Genomic DNA, 19624 nt, shown 5'->3' with positions numbered 1-19624 from the left:
AGATCAAAAACAACGCATCAAAGAAACGAGAAGGAAACTAGAGTATCAAGCTTCGTATATATTAAGAATTTAAAAAGAGAACCTGACAGAAAACCCTTTTTAAAAAGAGAATAATCCCTTGAGAACGTGAATATGGGTGCAAAGTATGGGATCGCTGGCCAATAAGTAATATTTGTAAATTAGAAATGGTGCAAAACATAGCAGTCGGCTTTGTTTTAATAACTACTCAAAGAATTTCAATGTGACAACTGCAAACGGTAGTTTTGGCTGCAATACGCTTGAAAAAGGAGAATAATCCTTCGTTTGAAATTATTCAACGATATTTTTTATTCTAAAGCCGGTATAGAACTCGGTCGGGACATGCTGAGTCCCAGTTACATTTCGTCACGTATGGATCACATAAACAAGATGCAAGAAATATCTTACAAAATAGATCTTTTCAAACTGCTTTGTTGTCTACGAACAAATCAGGGAATGGAGCTGACTTGATTATTGTTGCAACTGTCGTATCAAATGATTTATTTGTTTGTTTCCTTCTATGCTGAATTGATTCATCTTAGTATATTCTTCCGCGTCCACAAGACGCTTTCTTTAGTTTTTCAATGATGCACCAGTCGCTGAGTTTTCGATTCTTCTGCAGTTCCATGGCCAGTTCAAGTTCCAGGGGCCAGTTCCATGGCCCCCGCCGAAATTTGCGGCGTACAGGTGGTTTCCAGCCGTTCTTCCTTTCGCAAATTAACGTCCGGACGTGTGCCCCGTTCATGTCCTCGTAGCTCGACGCGATTTCAACGTGCACTGACTAAGTGCCTTTACACAAACGGTGCGGCTTGCAGCATTTACATCTCCTGTTGTTCGCCAGGTGACTGCGTTGCCTACAGCGAAAACAGCGTGCGCTAACCCAGCGGTAGCCATTGTCGTCGTGCTTCGAGCTTCCGCATGGTCTGCAACCTTCCGCCGTGCCTCTGGTATGGTTATGTAGAGACGATCACTCGTCCGACAGGACGGCTTAGAGTGAATCGTGTGCCTCAATGTCTACTCCGGATCTCAGCCACTATACCCCAAAAAGTCGTATGGAGGAGGATACGGTACCGATCCTGTGCACGCCTCCCGTCACTCTGTGGAATGGCATTCCACGCCGAAGCACCTCCGCGGCGCAGCCATCAACAAGCACATCAGACTCCATCTTTAAGCGGCGACCCCGGGTCCTACAACTTGCCAGTTCTTCTCGAAGGGGCTCCAGAAAAGAGCAAGCTGGAGCCTTTCCGACGCCCACAGAACTCGCTGGAGACGTCCAGCCAACACCTGCTTATCCGTCAGTTAAAAAGCTTAGATTTGCCATGTCATGATCCAAGAGTTCAGATCCTAGCATTGACCTCGACACCCCCGGCGAGAGCCTAGCAGACTCCTCCATGCTGTCTGCGCCTGAGGTGCGGGCAGGTGTCGAAGAGGAGGCAGGCCCATCAGGAGAGAAAAGAATGCCCAGTGACCGACCCATCCTCTTCATGATTTTATGGCCGAGAACGCATTCCGCTGGCCTCCGTGGAAACCAGCGCCGCGCGCCAACCATTGCGCAAAGCAAGCCCGGACTCTCGGACGTGTCGCGGCTTGCAGCGTGATTCATCCTGGCTCACCCGGCGCAGTCTCTTCCCCCTCTCTTCGCTAGCGTCAGCCCGATACTCAACTGACGCTTCGCCGGACGCCCTTTCCAGGCTGCAATCTTTCAACGGCCGAGCCCTTCTCGTCAATTCATCCAATTCAAACGGTGGCCACTGGCATGACCTGATCGGAGGGTTCGAACGGCTGGCTGCTGCAACCGTCACCGGAGGCTGTAAAAGCGGAGCGGCGCTGAGCCGAAGCAGCAGACGGGTAGCAGACGACGCATCACGCCAGAGACACGCTCTCCCGGGGCATCACCCTGCTCATTTGTGCTAGGCCGTTGTGCTCTCGGCCCTTGTACCAGTTATGTAAAGCCCTTGTACATTCTGTACATAAATGTTTCGATGACTCACCGTCACCTCGACCTCAGCTCTGCGCAACAGTGGCAGCAGGCTGAGATCCTCCCGTCGCAAGAGTGGTGACCGGGTGGGGGGCCCAGTCATAACAATGACTCCCAGGGACAGTGAAAGCGATGACTCACATTGGTCTGCAAGACAGCACCCGGGACCCGCTCGCTCTTAACAGCCAATGCCAGCGCAGCCTGGTCCGAGTTTGTAGCATGTTCCAAACTTTCAGCCGGCTCCGAGTGTGCAGCCCAGACGTGCCGACTGGGGTACAGATGGGAACAAGGCACCAGAATAGGGAGCTCGTCAGACGTATTGCCCAAACTGAGAGGCGATTCTGCCAGAGTTCCTGATTAAAAAGGTTTCCAGGTGCCTGCGCTCGCACACTGTAGATGATTCAGCTGTTCCCGGGCCTGCTGAACTAGAAGACAAGGACTCACTGTCTGAGCCACCGCCTGAAGCTGGAGCTTTGCAGAGATAATAATAACAATAAAAATAATATGAATAATAATAATCTTGATTCAGTATAGCCCGAGCATACATAAAACGGAAGCGCCGAAGCCACAAGTGGGCTTGTGCGGCGACAACCGGCAGCCGCGGCAATCTTCGCCCTACATCAGAGCTCCATCAGAGGCAAAAGAAATGAAAAGTAAATATAAAGACAAAAAATTGGCACATAACACTATGAAAAAGCACTGATAAGATTTAGTACATGTTAAAGGTTCTGTAATGCTTGAACAGCAACACGCAGTTTTTTGCGGGTGGCTAAAGGAAATAAATCGTCCGGTAATTCGTTAAAGATTCCTGGCACGTAATAATGTCTAGTTGCTTTGCCGTAGTGAGTGCGCACTCTCGGTTTTTGATAACGAGGAACATGTCTCAACGGTACTGGTTTCGTATTTATGTGCCTGTATGAGCTGTTCCAAAAAAAATTCTGTACTACAATTTGTTTAAAAAAATTGTCAAAAGAAGGCGAACCGGCTGCGGTAAAGACACTGTTGGGCAAATTTTCCTGCAGCAAGTAGAGAACGCTTGTAGCAATGTTTTTCAAAACCCTATTAACCCGATATTTGCACATGAAAGAGCAGTTAAAAAATAACACATACCGTATCTTAAGCCACTATACCCTAGAGCCTGGGAAACTAATTTTCTTATAGAAAATGGCATCATAGTTCGCAAATTAAACAACAATCATGCAACACTTCTGAGCTTCCTACAAATGTGAGACATCCGAGTATTCCATGCCAAATCACTGTCAATGTATATACCAAGGTAATTAACCGACAGGACGCTAATTATAGGCTGACAAGAACACAAAGAGCAATATGAGGTGTGTAAATATATGGAACCTACACTTGGTACATCTTTATGCGGGTTACGAAAACAGACAAGTGTGGATTTTGTGCTATTTATTTGTTTTAAATTTGAGGCAAACCAATCACTCACTTTAATAGCGTCCTCCTGAAGGTGAGCCAGGCCATATGAAAAGTAAGAGTGAAGAAACATCGCATGAAGAGGACCTGGGTGAAATGCCAATTATGGGCAGCTAGCTGGGCACGGTTCCTGAAAGCAAGAGGCGGCCTTCTTAGCCTGCAAAATGTTGATTTGAGCACAGACCTTGAGGTGACGGCACATGAGGAAGAAAATTTCAGCTCTGCCAAGGTCGGCCCTGCCAAGTTTAGCACTGCACAGTTCGGCACTCCACATGTCGCCAGTCAACCCATTAGCACCTCAGACTTCGGCACTGCGCACACACCGACACTGCACCATTCGGCCCCTTCACATGTCGGAAGAGCACAGGTTAGCACTGCTCAGTTTTGGATTCCTGCTGAAGTGGAAGAGGCCGATCCTCTCTGCGACAATGACAGCAGCGAGTTAGTTGAAGACCCACCAGGCAGGTCCTGTTCACAGCCGCATAGCAGTCCCCTGTGCGTGCCCGCATTCGCAGTCAGCGGAAAACAACACGCTGCTGAACAAGAAGACGAACATGTTATGGAGCAGCATGCAGTCATCATCAGTGTATGTGCAGCCTCAGAAAGTGAAATGGAAAAAGAGGAGGAGACGACGTGGTTTTTCACCCCTATTTTTAAGCAGAGCTTCTGGCAGTAGTACTTGCTCTGCGCAAGCTTGATCCTTCTATTTCTGCAGCGGCAGTCATTACCAATTCTTTATCTTGTGTTCGTCCCTCGCATCGCATGTTGACTGTCCCACTTTAAGCACTTTTTTATCGCTACTTCCCTCGCATTTGAGCCTTGTTCACTTGATATGGGTAATCGGCCACAGCAGCGCGACTGAAAATGAGATCGCGGACAACCTCGCAAAGGCTTCCCTAGGCGACCCCGTCTTGCCCATCATCCCGGCTACAGCATATATCACAGCATCTAGGTTCCGACTACGAGCGTTATTAAGTGCGCAAGACACAGTACTTTTAACATCCGCGGAATTTCAGCACCTGCGATATTCCTGGAGCAGGAAAATTTCTCAATCTCGGCAGCTAGAAGTATCTCTGACGAGGTTGCGCTGCCGTATCCCCCCTCTAAATGTCTATCTGCACAGATCTGGTGTGGCGTTATCTCCCCTCTGTGGATTTTGCGTGAGCCTGAATCTATCGATCATTTTTGGCTCCATTGCCGTCGTTTCACCTCTTTGAGAAGAAGACTGCTGGAATTGCCCTTACGGCATCTTGGCCTTAGTTTCAGCAGCCCACTCTTGCTATCATTTGGCGCCAGCATGCTTGGGTTCAGCCACAGGTCTGTTTGTGACGCTGTTCAAAATTTCTTGCTGGAGTCTCGACTGCCTTGCTAAAGCTTATATTATTTTCTTTTTTATGCTTTATTATATTTCGAATTAATCTCTCTTTTTTTGTCTCTCTGTCTTTCCCTCTCTCCAATCGAAACTCCTACTTTTTATTTATTTATTTATTTTATTTATTTTTTTTCACTCCCTGCCTTCCTTGTGGTAGACTCCCCCGGTGTTCCTCTCCCGTGTGATTTTCTTTTGCCTTTACTATGTACAGGTGAATAGCAACCTTCACCTCCCAATTCTTGGCTGATCCCCCAGTGTGAGTATGTGCCATTCTGTCAAAGGCAACAACAACAACATCCAGGAAACGCCTCAGAGACGCTCGTGGAATTGCAGCCCACATGCATGGAAAACCCAGGGGCCAGCTGGTTGAGGAGCGCTGGCACGACATCAGGAAGACTGAGGCACCACTGGCCGAGCTTAGTAACATGCAACTACCGCCACCAGTGGAACCACTCGAAGTAGCGCATGTGCCCTCAGGACAGGAGGGTTGACAAGGCCATGAGCCGATGTAGAGCATCTGCAGGCTGAACAGCCAGCAATCAAGGCATGATCAGCCAGCAAGAGCGCAGGTGCTCCCAGCACCAAGCATCCAACACCAAGTCCAAGGGGGAAGTCAGAGACGCCCAGCCCTAGAGGAAGAAGCAACGTGAAAGGCACCTTGGCCTCTCCGCGGAGTGCAAGCAAGAGGCTGGCCACACCCAGCCCTCGCAAGCAGTCAAAGAGGCCCAGTCCCAGAAAGGCAGGGGTAGCCAGGAAGCACTCTGCAATGCCCAGCCCCCGGCGACAGCCCCAATCCAGCCCACTGCAAGCACCTGAACACCCTGCTACTCCAAGCCTCGCAAGAAAGGAAGCAGCACAAGACATGAGGGAGCAGGCCAGGGCAGGGAAAACAAGGCAGACGGCACAAGTTACGCACACTCCTCGAAAGCAGACTGCTCAGACACCGAGCCCTGAAAGGAAACCATGTCTGCGCAGTACTGCCAAGGACCAGAAACCAAGCACTTCGCAGAGTGCAAGATCCACGCGGCATTCTTCTTCCGCAAGCGGAGGGCTACAACGACTGCCGGTGCCAAGCCCCGTTAAGGACAAAACGCCGATGCTATAAGAAAGCCTGCACCGACAGCAGCTCATCACAGATCAGGTCTGGCTTCAGACAAGCAGAAAGCTACCAAAGAACGTGCTACCTAATCGCTCAAGCAGAGTTCCTGCAAGCGAGCTGCTCGGACACTGATTCGTACACGGGTGCCCCCCATGCCTCGTCCTGTTGAGGACAAAGCACCATGTCATGGAAAGAAAATCACAAAGTTGCAGCAGCGCTCCGCTTCGGCGGGCGTCCAGAAACGGTTGCCATACCCAAATTCCACCGCAGGCAAATGGCCCAGCAAGAAGGCAAACAGCAGAACCGCAAAGCGTCCCCGGCGCATTTGCCGCCTGACACCTGACAGGCAGCAGGAACCTCAAAGGCGCACTGCAACTCCACCAACCAGGCTAAGTGGTTCTCGACTCAGGCTTCCTCTGCACCTAGCACCCACCATGTTCCTAAGATAATTGCTGAAAGTGATGCAGAGACAAGTCCTCGCACGAGAACTCGAAGCCAGCCAGGCAAGCGCGACAAGAATAAGCAGCCAAATAGGGCGCCTATGGCTTGCCGCGGCAGTCGGCTGTATAGCAGATCAGATTTTGACACAATTCCACAAGCGCATGATGCTGAAGCAGAGCAGCACAAGGAGCCAAAGTCCACTGCCCCCCGCAGCCATGGCTCCGCCAAGCGCATGCACGGCTGCCCCCGAAAGGTAGCCATCTTCGACAAAACGGGCCAAGAGATTAGCTGATGCTGAAGGTCTTAGTCGTAGATGGGGATGAATTGGAACCAGCAGACTTGCTCCCTCGGCTTTCTCCAACTGGCGGTGTCGTATGACGGGCGGCGAGAAGAGATCCGCTGGTGGCTCTGTCCTGGAGCCTTTATCAGCAGGCTCTGCAGGGTGGACAAGCTTGAAGTTCAAGCTTGTCCAGCCTGCAGAGCCTGCTGATAAAGGCTCCAGGACAGAGCCACCAGCGGATCTCTTCTCGCCGCCCGTCATACGACACAGCCAGTTGGAGAAAGCCGAGGGAGCATGTCTGCTGGTTCCAATTCATCCCCATCTACGACCAAGAAGGACACCCCGAAAATGAAGCAGCACAGGCTCGTCGAGATAGCGCCTGTGCTCTCACTGACACCTGAGCACGGCAGAAGGGCAGATGCAAGCAGCACAAAATTCCAGAAGACGCCCAAGCAGCCAGTGGTTGGTCTTAAGCTCAAGCGGGCACAGCCAATAGTTCCTCTTTACCGAACTCCTAACAGGACTCCTGCACTAAAAGCATCATAAGAGATGTATAGTGGCTACTTCTGTTCAAGCTGATGCAAATTTCTGTAGTGCTGTATAAAAGAAGACGATACAAAGGATTACAATGTGCAGGGGGCTCGTGTTCCATTCCAGCGAAGATAGTTTAATTTACGCCTGAGCGTGCCTACATCTATATATTGTAAATAAAAAGAAACGATAACAAAAGGCTCTTGCATATTGCTGCCTTTCCTCTAGGACCAAATTGAGCTGCAGCAGGATTGCACTGCAAAGATGCATGCTGCACATGGCCTTCAAAGCTCACTTGTAAAAAGTTTTAACTACGGACGAGGTTTTGAATGTACCTACATTTTTGCTCTTAAAAACAAAAACAACTTGTAAACACTACTTACCGTATTCTCCGGTGTATAAGACGCGGTTTTTTTCCAAAAATCTTGCCGGTGCGTCCTATACAAGGGTGCGTCTTATATGCGAATTTTTCGTTTTTTTTGCGGGTTCAGAAATTACTCAGGTTCATGCTCAAGCTTTTTTCACCAAAAATATCACTGCCAATTGTAGTTGATGTAGTCGACACAACAAACGTCCAGATAAAACAAATAAATGGGCAGTTTATTAGCCTGCGAAGGTTACATAAGAACACAGAAAAGACGGAGCACAGCACGCATGTCCTTTTCTGCAAGCGAGTTCGTACGGCACTGCCCGTGTCCCTCTCTCCGACCGGATGTCGAGGGGGCCACGGCAACCGGCGAGCGGTGTCCAGATGTGGCTCCGCGCCTCTTGGGCCTCCCGCTGCTCTTCCAAGAAGGGGAGCGTGGTCGCCGGTGCTCGGAGAATGGCGACCGCTGCAGGACTCGAACGGCCGGCGACGCCTGTGCACTTGTCTCAAGAAACCGGAGCGCCTCCGTCGACAACAGTCGGCCATCCTTTTCCTTTCCAGCCGCCCTCGGTTGGTGGCTCGGCGTGGTCTTTCTTCGTTTGTTGTAGTTACTTCTCTGCTTTTCTTGGTCCCGGCGTATGTTGTCGATGGCCTTCTCTCTTAGTTTCAGCATACTGGCGTCCAGCTCCAGTGCGATTTCGTCGTCAACTGAGTCCCCTGTCACGTTCCGGGGGCGAAAGTTGAAAAGCAGAGTGAATGGACTCGTCTTCGTAGCTCGGTTTACCGTGTTGTTGATTCCCCATTGCACCTTCGTGAGCGTTTCGTCCCAGTCCTTCCCGTAGCTTCGTTCGGATAAGCTGGCAATCGCAGGGGTTATCATTCTGTTGTACCTCTCGACTTGTCCGTTGGCACGAGGCGTGCAAGTCGCGTTTTTCACGTGGATTATGCTGAGAGTCTTACAGTAGTGCTCGAATTGTCGGCTGGTGTAGGCAGTTCCCTGATCGGTAACCAACCGTCGTGGGGCCCCGAATATGGAGACGATGTCCCTGAGAAAGCTTTTGGCATAGCCCGACGCGGTGCTTCGCACGGCCCGAATGAGCACAAACTTAGTGAAGCCGTCCACTGCCACAATCACGTGTGTATTGCCACTCTTGCTGCGGATAAATGGGCCCAAGTGATCCATATGAATGGTGTCGAATGGCACGGCCACTTTTTCGATGCTGTGCAGCTTTCCAGGTTTTTTTCCGGACGGAACCTTTCGATACAAACACTCTAAGCAGCACGAGATATGTCGCTTCACGTACCGGCGCATTCTTGGAAACCAGTATTTGCTTTCGAGCAAGGCCATGGTTTTGTCAACTGCAAAGTGACCCACATCGTCGTGGCATCGTCTCACGACCTGCCAACGTGCCGCTCGTGGCACTACCCATAGCAGACGCTCGTCGCCGTTGTTGCCACACGTTCTCCTGAAAAGCCTGCCTTCAACGAGGACATATTCTTTTGTGATGCGCTCTGCTTCTTTTGTCTCTGATGATCCCTTTAGGGAATCCATGATCGACTGTAATGTTGAGTCCGTCTTCTGTGCTAGCGTTAGCCAGTCTTCGTTGGACAGCTCTGTTACAAAGACATTAATGCCACTTGCAACGTCAACTTCTTCAGCTTCCGACGCAGGAGCCCTGCTGAGGGCGTCGACGTGGCTCATTCTAGCTCCTGGTCGATGCTCTACATCAAACGTATACTCTTGCAACTTTAGATACCACCTGCCGACACGTGGCACCAGATCTCGCTTTGACAAAGCAGTTCTCAATGAGTTGCAGTCCGTAACAACAAGAAACTCGGTTCCGTACAGGTATGGTCTAAGCTTCTCAATTGTCCAAACAACGGCTAAAGCTTCCAGTTCGTATGAATGGTAGCGTTCCTCGTCTCGCGTGGTGCTACGGCTAACATACATAACGGGGTGCATGAGGCCGTCTGGTTGCTCTTGCAACAACACTCCTCCGAGGCCGACCTTGCAAGCGTCGGTGTGCACTTCCGTTCTCGCTCCGTGTGCGTAAAGTGCCAGCGTTGGCTTGCTCATCAGCTGTCTTTGTAGCTGCCTGAATACAGTCTCTTGATCGTCGTCCCAGCGCCATTCTTCTCCCTTGCAAAGCAGGATCGTAAGTGGCTTGGCTATCATGGCAAATCCAGCCACAAAACGTCGGAAATAGCTGCAGAGGCCCAGGAAGCGTCGGAGGTCGTGGACGTTTGCTGGTGTAGGAAAATTTGCAATTCCTCTCAACTTGAGGCTGTCGGGGTTGATGGTCGATGCGGAAATTTCATAACCCAAGTAGCTGATTTTCTCTTGGAAGAAGGAGCACTTTTTCAAGCGCAGCGTGAGACCAGCCGAACGAAGGAGCTCGAGTACCTCGCCCAAGCTGTCTAATCCTTCCTCAAACGAAGCCGATGGAATCAGCAGGTCATCCATGTAGGCCATGACCTTCGTGTGCCTAAGGGAGCCGAGGACAGTGTTTATCATGCGCTGGAACACGCTCGGTGCGTTGACAAGTCCGAATGGCATGCGGGTGAATTCGTAGTGTCCATCCGGAGTGACGAACGCTGTCTTCCCTCGGCTCTCTCTATCGATTGGCACCTGATAATAGCCGCACGCAAGGTCTAGGCTAGTGAACAGCCGTTTATCATGTAGCCTGTCAAGTTGGTCATCAATCAACGGTAGCGGATACCTGTCCTTTTTCGTTATTTTGTTGAGGGCTCGAAAGTCTACGCAAAGCCGCTTCTCGCCATTCTTCTTTGAAACAAGTAGGATAGGGCTCGCGTAAGCAGAGTTAGAGTCCGTTACTACTCCAGCCTCCTTGAGTTCGTCAATCATTGTTCTCACAGCCTGCCTTTCGGAGTAGGCTAGGCGGTATGGGCGGTACGTTACAGGAGCGTCGGTGATCACCTCAATCTTCATTTGCGCCGCGGCCGTGCACCCGATTTCTGAAAGGCACGTCGCAAAGCAGTCGCGGTACTGGTTAATCACTGCGACGAGTGCCTCTTTCTGCGTGGCAGAAATCGTTGTGCCAACCGTCAAATCTTCACCCGAGATCGCCTTTGCCGGTTTTCTTTCGTTGCTGTTTGCGATCAGGGAGGGTTCGGTATTTTCTTCTTCCATGCACAACGTTCCTCTCGCGATCTTCTGATTTTGAGCGACAATCAGAGGAGATTCGGATACGTTTGCCACGGGCAGGCATATCTCGCCCTGTTCATCTTCTCTTAATACGCAGCTTGGCACATACTCGCCGCTCGTCTCGTGCAGCCTGCCGCGAACGAAGATGTCGCTGTGCGTAACGTTGTCACTCCCAAGCGCAATGAACCCGACGTAATTAGGAGGTATGACAACGGCCTCCTTCGCCCACAAGTTCACACGTCGCGGAGGTAGGGCCGGTATAGCAAGATTGGTAAGAGTTCCGTCTTCGTCCTCCGACCCGTTACGCTCCTCGAAAATACGCACGGTATTCTTACGGCGCACCACCGTAATGTGAGGCTGCTCAGTAAAGGGTTGACCGACAAGCAATGGGACAGCCTGCACTTCGTCGCGGACAACGTGTACCTTGACGTCGGCCGTAGCCTGGTCCACCGTCAGCCTCGCTTCGAAGCTTCCCAGGGGCGTTGTTTTTCCCATTCCGAACCCTCTGATAGTGAATGGACGGGTGAGTGCTTCATAAGAGAGGTGTAACTTTTCCGCTTCGCTTTCTCGTATCGTTAAGCATTGGCTGCCCATGTCGATGTACGCTTTGATCGCCTTCCCATTCACGTTGGCATCCATGAAGTACTTCTGATTTAACACCATGCTGCCACTTGTACTGCTGCTTTCTTGGGCTAGGACGGCTCTTTTAGCTGTGTCGCTGGCTGTCGAGCCTTTCCTCGAATAGCAGTCTTTGCTCTCATGGCCTGATTTTCCACAATTCGTGCAGCGCGGTCTACGCTGAGGTTTTGGACATGCTGCCGAAAAATGTCCATATGAAGAACAATTAAAACAAAGTGGCTCACCTTTGTCGTTGAATTTTCGTCGGGGAGCCCTCGTCGATCCGTTGTCTCCAGCGCAGTGTTGAAGCTGATGCGCCGCTTGTGACGAATTGTGTCCTCCTAGGACGCGTTGAGGGTGCCGAATAGCTGGTGGTTGATACAGCGTCTTGGCTCTAGTTTCCTTTACGACTTCTGTACGCTCGTAGAGCCGCTTCATGCACCTGAGCAACTCGTCGGGGCTGGCGTAATCTCTGACGCTGAGGGACCGCACAAGATCTTCATTGTCGAGTCCAGTGATAAGGTATTCAATACAGGCCGGGTCGCCTACATTGCAGCGCCTTGCTTTCGCCAGCTTGTCGTAGAAGTACGCCTCTATACTTTCGTGGCGCTGTTTCTTGCGTGCTTCCATGTCCCGGAAGGTGTGCTGGAAACTGGATGCTGACGGAAATGCCTTCTTCAACTCGCGTTTCCACTCTGCCCAAGTGCGCTGGACATTCGTCAGGCCGTCGTACCACGTCTTGGCAACGCCTTGCAGCTTTGTGAGTGCGAAACACGTCGTTTGCTGCTCGCTCCAACCGTACGCTGCAGCCAGGTTGTCTACCTTGTTCAGCCACATTTCGACAGTTGGCTGGTCGTTAGATGACGGGTCATAACTTGGCACCAGTTGTGCACTTGCCGTGGCCAGTCGTCCATCCACGACGCTTGATGTTCCCGTCGGTGGGTGATGTGGCGTTTGGGCCGCCTGCAGAAGCTGGGCTGCTCCCTGCAAGGCCTCACGTACCGCCGTCTGCACCGCAGCCTGCATCAGCGCCTGGAAGTCGAAGGCCCCGGGCGCTCTTCCGTTGGGGTTGTCCAGTCCGTGGCCGTCTACCGTGTCGGCGTTCATGGATCCCCGCCCTGAATTAGACTGCCCCTCGTCGTTTCGTAGAGTATCGCTTTCGCTGAGTGCCGCCTCCCTTGCCCCCACATCGTTGGGTGCGTCGCTGTCCGTTGAAAGGCCCGGTCGTGATGCCACCTTGCCCGCAGGACCTTCCGTCGTTGGCTTCGATCGGAGCATCATCGTGGCTTACGTGGTCGAAGCTCTCGTTGAAGGCGCCAGTTTTGCAAGGCAGTCTCAATCCCACTTCTGAAGATGTAGTTGATGTAGTCGACACAACAAACGTCCAGATAAAACAAATAAATGGGCAGTTTATTAGCCTGCGAAGGTTACATAAGAACACAGAAAAGACGGAGCACAGCACGCATGTCCTTTTCTGCAAGCGAGTTCGTACGGCACTGCCCGTGTCCCTCTCTCCGACCGGATGTCGAGGGGGCCACGGCAACCGGCGAGCGGTGTCCAGATGTGGCTCCGCGCCTCTTGGGCCTCCCGCTGCTCTTCCAAGAAGGGGAGCGTGGTCGCCAGTGCTCGGAGAATGGCGACCGCTGCAGGACTCGAACGGCCGGCGACGCCTGTGCACTTGTCTCAAGAAACCGGAGCGCCTCCGTCGACAACACAATGATGCGGTAGTAACACGGTTAATACTTCAATACGGGGACCGCCGTGCGCAACTTTTTTTAGGTGAACTTTATCATGAAACGGCGGGGATGACGACTTCCAGAATCGCAAACACGCGGTCGTTTCGGAGGCGCAAGCAAAAGTAATGTGAAATTCCCAAAGATGGCGACAGTCGCGCTTCTCGCCATTGTCAAGACAAGCCAAGCCGGCGTTGTTTTTTAGTCATTCTTTGCAACTTCGCAACCGTGTACGTATTACGTCTGTGTTGGTGACTTCGGCGTGTGTTTTCCACTACCTACACCTGTCGTGCTCGGTCTTACTACAGTATGCCACCGAAGTTGCGCAAGAGCTACACCGCAAAGTTCAAATTATCTGCGGTCGAGTATGCTACCGAAAACGGAAATCGGGCTGCGGGCCGCCATTTCGACGTCACCGAGAAGATGATTCGCACGTGTCGACAGTCGTCCGCCAAACTGCAGGCGATGAAGAGCGGTACGAAGGCTGACCGGGGGAGGAAGGCGCGGTGGCCTGAACTTGAAGACCGGCTCCTCAAGTGGGCTCTTGAACAACGGGCTCAAGGTAGGGCTCTGTCAGCCGTGCAGTTACGCTTGAAAGCACGCACTTTGGCGAGTGAAATCGGTGCCGCTGATTTTGTTGGTGGGCCATCATGGTGCTATAGATTTATGCAGCGCAAAGCCTTGTCAATAAGAGCGCGAACGACAATGTCTCAACAACTACCAGACGATTTCGGAGAGAAAGTGGAGAAGTTTCATGAATTTGTGAAGAAGGAAGTCGGAAAGAATAACATCATCGACAGCCACATCGTAAACATGGACGAAGTGCCTCTAACATTTGACATCCCTATGTCAAAGAGTGTCGCTCAGAAAGGTGATAAGACTGTCACAGTACGAACCACTGGGCACGAAAAGTCTCAATTCACTGTCGTACTTGCGTGCTGTGCTGACGGAACAAAGGTGCCGCCGATGATAATTTTTAAAAGGAAAACGATGCCAAAAGAAAGCTTTCCGCCTGGTGTTATTGTCACAACAAACCAGAAGGGATGGATGGATAAGCAAATGATGGGAGTTTGGCTCGAAAAGTGCTTTTCGAAGCGCCCGGATGGATTTTTTCACTCCCGGAAAGGCCTTCTGGTTATGGATAGCATGCGGGCGCACATTACTGACTTGACACTGAGGCAAATCAAGGCGAAGAACTGTACCCCTACAATAATACCCGGTGGTTTGACGAAGGTTCTACAGCCTTTGGATATTTCCGTCAACCGCAGCTTTAAAGCTGTTTTGCGACGCATTTGGGAGGCGTGGATGACGGAAGGCGAACACAGCTACACCGCAACTGGACGCATGAGGCGCGCTTCTTACAGCGAAGTTGCGAAGTGGGTCCATGAGGCCTGGAGTGCTGTTAGAGTGGCAACCATAACTGCAGAGTTCCGGAAGGCTGGCCTGCTAGCTTCATCGGCTTCATCGCCAACCGAGCACGACGACAATCAGACCAGCGATTCTGAGTATGAAGAGAATGCTTCAGCCGCGTTGCCTCCAGAAATGGGCGAGCTTTTTGAGAGCGCATCCGAAGGTGAAGACTTCGATGGTTTTAAGTAAAAATAAAATGTTGTTATGGACATATGGGAGAGTTCTTTCGTCGTATTTTTCTTTCTTTTTCGCTAAAACGTGGGCGAGTATGGCGTGAGTGTTGCCTTTTGCGATCACTTAACGTTGCTTAAGAACTTTTCACAGGCCGCCGCGGTGGCTCAGTGGTTATGGTGCTCGACTGCTGAGCCAAACGACGCGGGTTCGATCCGGGCCGCGGCGGCTGGAATTTCTTTGAAGGAGAAATTCTTGAGGCCCGTGTACTGTGCGATGTCAGTGCACGTTAAAGAACCTCAGGTGGTCGAAATTTCCGGGGCCCTTCACTACGGCGTCTCTCATAGCCTGAGTCGCTTTGGGACGTTAAACCCCATAAACCATAAACCAAGAACTTCTCACAGATAGGTAGGTAGGTGGGTAGGATAACTTTATTTAGCTCTACGGAGCTTTTATGCGATCAGATGAGTCCATTCATGGTTCATTTCGCGATGGTCGAGCAAGCGTGTTTAATTAACCCTCACTAGCATAAGTGGGTAAATTGGGGTGCGTCTTATACACGGGTGCGTCTTATATACCAACTTTTTCAATGAGAGCCCTCATATATGGCGGGTGCGTCTTATACAAGGGTGCGTATTATACACCGGAAAATACGGTACTCCTTATTACAAATTAAAATTTGAGTACTTGATGCACTGTACTAGTGACGGAACTGCATGTGTCAGGTTAGACATCGGCTTGCTGACTGCACTGGGGCCGAACATAGCTGTAAGGCGTCAAACGTTCCCTTGTTTCAACTGCATCCACCTTCCACAGTTGGTGATTGAGCACTGCAGAATATGGTCTTAGATGGGAAATAGGCTGCTTGAAGAGTAGAGTTGGAGGCACCAATTTCAGGGCGGGGGCGTGGCTGTGAGAGTCATCAGAGCAGGTGCCAAATAAGCTGTGCGCACGGTTAGCGGTCTGGGCTAGAACAAGTGCTCGATTTGTCATCTCTTACAATGTACTTGTTCGTTACGCCGCTTTTTCCTTCAAATTTATCGGCGTTTTTCTACCACTCATGCCTGCTCTCTGTACTTGTAAACAGTGATGGCGCCCAAAACCGAACCCGCCCGCAACGGCCGCATTTCAATGATGGTGACACGCAAATGGCGCCCGTGCGCTGTGCGATGCCAGTGCACGTTAAAGATCCTCAGGTGGTCGAAATTCATCCAAAGACCTTCATTACGGCACCTCTTTCTTCCTTTCTTCTTTCACTCCCTCCTTCATCTCTTTCCTTACGGCGCGATTCAAGCGTCCACCAAGATATGTGAGACGGTTACTGCGTCACTTCATATCCTGAAAACAATTTGTTTTTTTTTTTGCGACCAAAAGGTGTTTTTAGTTGTCAACAGCGATACGAAGAAAATTTGCCCCAATCAGCGCATATGCACTTGTCACCGCTCAACCAGCTAGCCAAACATCGCTAGTGGACAGAGCTCTCAGCGAAGCCCAGGCCCGTGGACTCTTGGACAAGTGTGAGCCCGCCCTTTAGGATCTTTTGTTCTTTTTTTAAAATAAAGTAGTCCCTCCTCCTCCTCCTAGCGGACTGGTTCTCTTTTATGGTGGACTTCCGTTTTCGTATTCGCACCAGCGTGACAACGCGTTGCAGGTTCAGCCTACAACGCAAGGAGATTTTGTTGGTAAGAACTGGCATTTGGCGCGGAGACTAATTTCACATTTCAGCTTACCTAGTGTCCCCCTCAGTTTTCGGAACAGGGTGCTGCGCTAATGAACACCCATATGCAGGCGTTTTTGCATGCTTCCCCACGTCAAGGAGATACTGGCGTGGTCAAGGCTTTTCGTTTCTGTTCTTGCTTATGTGATGCACGAAGCACGCAGCCTTTGTGCCATGTGTGCTTGCTACCCGAATCATGATCGGCGATATTTATCGTTTAGGACGAGAGATAAGGAAGTACGCTAACACTTACCTGTTCTCCACCCGTCACAGTCAAAGCAAAGGTAATTCGTCCAGTCAAGGCGCAACCGAAGGTCGGGGCCCCGAGGTTGAGAAACTGTTGGCCTCTACATTTATCATCTCGCAAATAATGCTCCGGGGTATCTCGGGACCATGCACCCACCCCTTACAGAGGCCTTCGTGTCAGTGCGTGAGCGCCTACTGATGGCAGACCGCGCTGCTGAGCGCACTACGGCGGGAAACTCGAGCCTTGTGACGAAACTATCGTTCATAGTCGCGCCGCTTCCCTTGTGGTGAATGGCCTCGAGTTTATAGCGCATGCATGACGCGGCCGTTTCGGAGGAATTCAGCCTTCCTTTTAGTCGGCCGCAGTTAGACTTCTTGATAGCGGAGTTAATGGGCCGCTGAAATCGCTTGTTATAGCCGTCTTTTTTTTCTTAATTTCAGTCTCGTGTTAGCACCTAAGTTTATTATTCGCTCGGAATACCATCTCCTTCGTTGTGTCTGTTATTTTGTTGTCGACAGCTTCGTTAAAACGAGGGTTAACTGAGGTAAAGACCTGTGGAAGATCGGCTCTCCAGTCCATGTGTGGAACGTACCCGTAGCTAGCACTAAGTACCACAGCGCATGCACAGATAACTCGAAGGCTCCTCCCACCTGTCGTTGCCATGCCAGTTGTTCTTCGAAGGGGCTCCAGAGAAGAACACGCTGGCACCTATCCGACGCCCACAGAACTCGGCGAAGCCGTCCAGCCGGCACTTGCATATCCGTCAGTTAAAACGCTTAGATTTGTCGTGTCAGACTCGAAGAGTTCACAAGCTAGCATTGACCGTGACACCCCTGGCCAGAGCCTGGGAGGCTCCTCCACGCTGTCCCCGCCCGAAGAGCGGGCAGGTGTCGAATAGCAGGCAAGTCATTCAATTGAGACAGAAAGGTCCAGTGACCCATCCAGCCAGTTCATGACTCCCACGCACACTGACAGCGATGACTCTGGCAATGATCTGCAAGACAGCACTCGGGACCAATTCGCTCTTATCAGCCGACGCCAGCGCATCCTGGTCCCAGTTTGCACTATGCTCCCAGTTTTCAGCCTGCTACCAAATGTGTAGCCCAGAAATGTCGACCGGGATAGCTATGGGCACGAGGCAGCGAAACAAGGAGCTCGTTAGAAATCTTCCCCCGATCGCGAGGCGCTTCTCCAAGAGTTCCTGAAACAAGAGGCTACCAGGTGACTGCACTCGACCACTGCTGACGATTCACCTGTTGCTGGGCCTGCTCAGCAAGAGGCCAAGGAGTCACTATCTCATCCCGCGATTGCAGCTGCAGCACAAATCTTAGCAAAAGTGTGGAGGACCTTGATGGAATTTCACCTATGAAGAGGTATATGGACACGGTTCCCGAAAGCAAGAGTCGGCCACATATCCTGCCAATTGGAGATTTGAGCAGAGGATTTGTGGTGAAGGCACCTGAGAAAGAGAAGACAGTACCCAGCTTGGCTGCTGCTGCACTCGGTGGCACTGTGTAGTTCAGCACTGCACAGGTGGGCACTGTTCAGTTTGGCACTGCGCAGTTTGGCCCTGCACAGTTAGGTAGTACACATGTGGGCACTGGACACGTTAGCACTCTAAACATTAACACTTCACAATCGGCACTCTACACGACGGTACTGAAAGCTTCGGTACTGTAAAAATCGGCACGGCGCACTTCGGCACTGCACCATTCGGCACTGTACACGTGGGCAATGCACAGGTGAGCAATGCTCAGTTTTGGATGCTTGCTGAAGCAGAACATCCCACTACTGTCTCCTACAATGACGCTACCGAGCTAATTGAAGACTTGCAAGCAGAGCCTGCTCTCACGTGTTAGCAGTCTCCCTGGGCTTGCCTACACTCGCCGTCAGTGAAGAACAACACCGTGCCGACGAAGAAGACAAAACCGTTTTTCAGCAGCACACAGTCATCATCAACGTTTCGAAGCATCAGAAAGTAAAACGGAAAAAGAGGAGGACGCGTGGTTTTGCCAGGTCCCTCCTCAGAGACAGTCTAGTAGCTGCCACCCACTCGCACTGAAAGCCGGAGACCAGCTGGTCGAGCAGCTCTGGCCCCAGCACCTGGGAGACTGAAACACCACTGGCCGAACTCAGTGACTTGCAGCCGCCACCGTGAGTGGATCCCTTAGAAGCGACACCTAAGCCCTCATCATGGTGGATGGCGCCAGCAGCCGATGCAGAGCATCTGCAGGTTGAGCAGCCCGCAAGCAAGGCATGGACAGCCAGCGAGAGCGAAGAAGCACCCAGCACGAACCTTGCAACACCAAGTCCAAGGTGGAAGTCGGAGATGTGCAGTCCTAGAGGAAGAAGCAACGTAGAAGACACCTTGGGCTCTCCGCGGATTGCAGGCAAGAGGCTGGTCACACCCAGCCCTCGCAAGCAATCAAAGTGCCTAGTCCGAGAAGGGCAGGAGTAGCCAGGAAACAGTCTGCAACGCCCAGCCCCAAACTACAGCCCCAATCCAGCCCCGTGAAAGCACCTAAACAACCTGCCACACCAAGCCCTGCAAAGGAGGAGCCAGCATAAGGAATCAGGAGGCAGTCCAGAGCAGGCGGAGCCAGGCACAAGGTTCCAGTGACTCACACTCCTCGAAAGCAGAATTTTCAGACACCGAGCCCTGAAAGGGAACCACGACTGGGCAGCCGTGCCAAGGAGAAGAACCTCAGCCCGTGAAAGGTTACAAGAGCCAGGCGACATTCGTCTTCCACAAGTGTACTGCAGGAGCGACTGTCAGTGCCAAGTATCGCAAAGGACAAAACGCTGCTACAGAGGACAAGGGGCAGGCCTGAAAGAACATCCACTTCTGCTCATACTATAAGAGAGCGTGTATCGACAGCACCTCATCACAGATCGTGTCTAGAAAACCTGAAAGCTACGAAAGAACGTGCTACATCACCACTCAAGCAGAGTCCGCACCAGCGAGCTGCTCAGACGCCTGGTCCTACATCGGGGCCTCCAAGCCTAATCCTGCTACAGCCAAAGCATTAAGTCCTGCAA

General features: G+C 51.5%; 1 pseudogene; it reads left to right on the top strand.

Moving 5' to 3' along the window:
- The window catches only part of LOC149355654 (uncharacterized), a 30140-nt pseudogene extending 11097 nt beyond the window's left edge, over positions 1 to 19043 (top strand).
- The last annotated feature ends 581 nt before the right edge of the window (positions 19044 to 19624 follow it).

The sequence above is a fragment of the Amblyomma mixtum genome, chromosome 3 (genome assembly GCF_055824585.1).
Source record: "Amblyomma mixtum isolate Tamu chromosome 3, ASM5582458v1, whole genome shotgun sequence".
NCBI lineage: Eukaryota > Metazoa > Arthropoda > Arachnida > Ixodida > Ixodidae > Amblyomma > Amblyomma mixtum.
The sequence above is the reverse complement of the archived record's forward strand: the minus strand, read 5'-3'. Positions and strand labels throughout refer to the sequence as shown.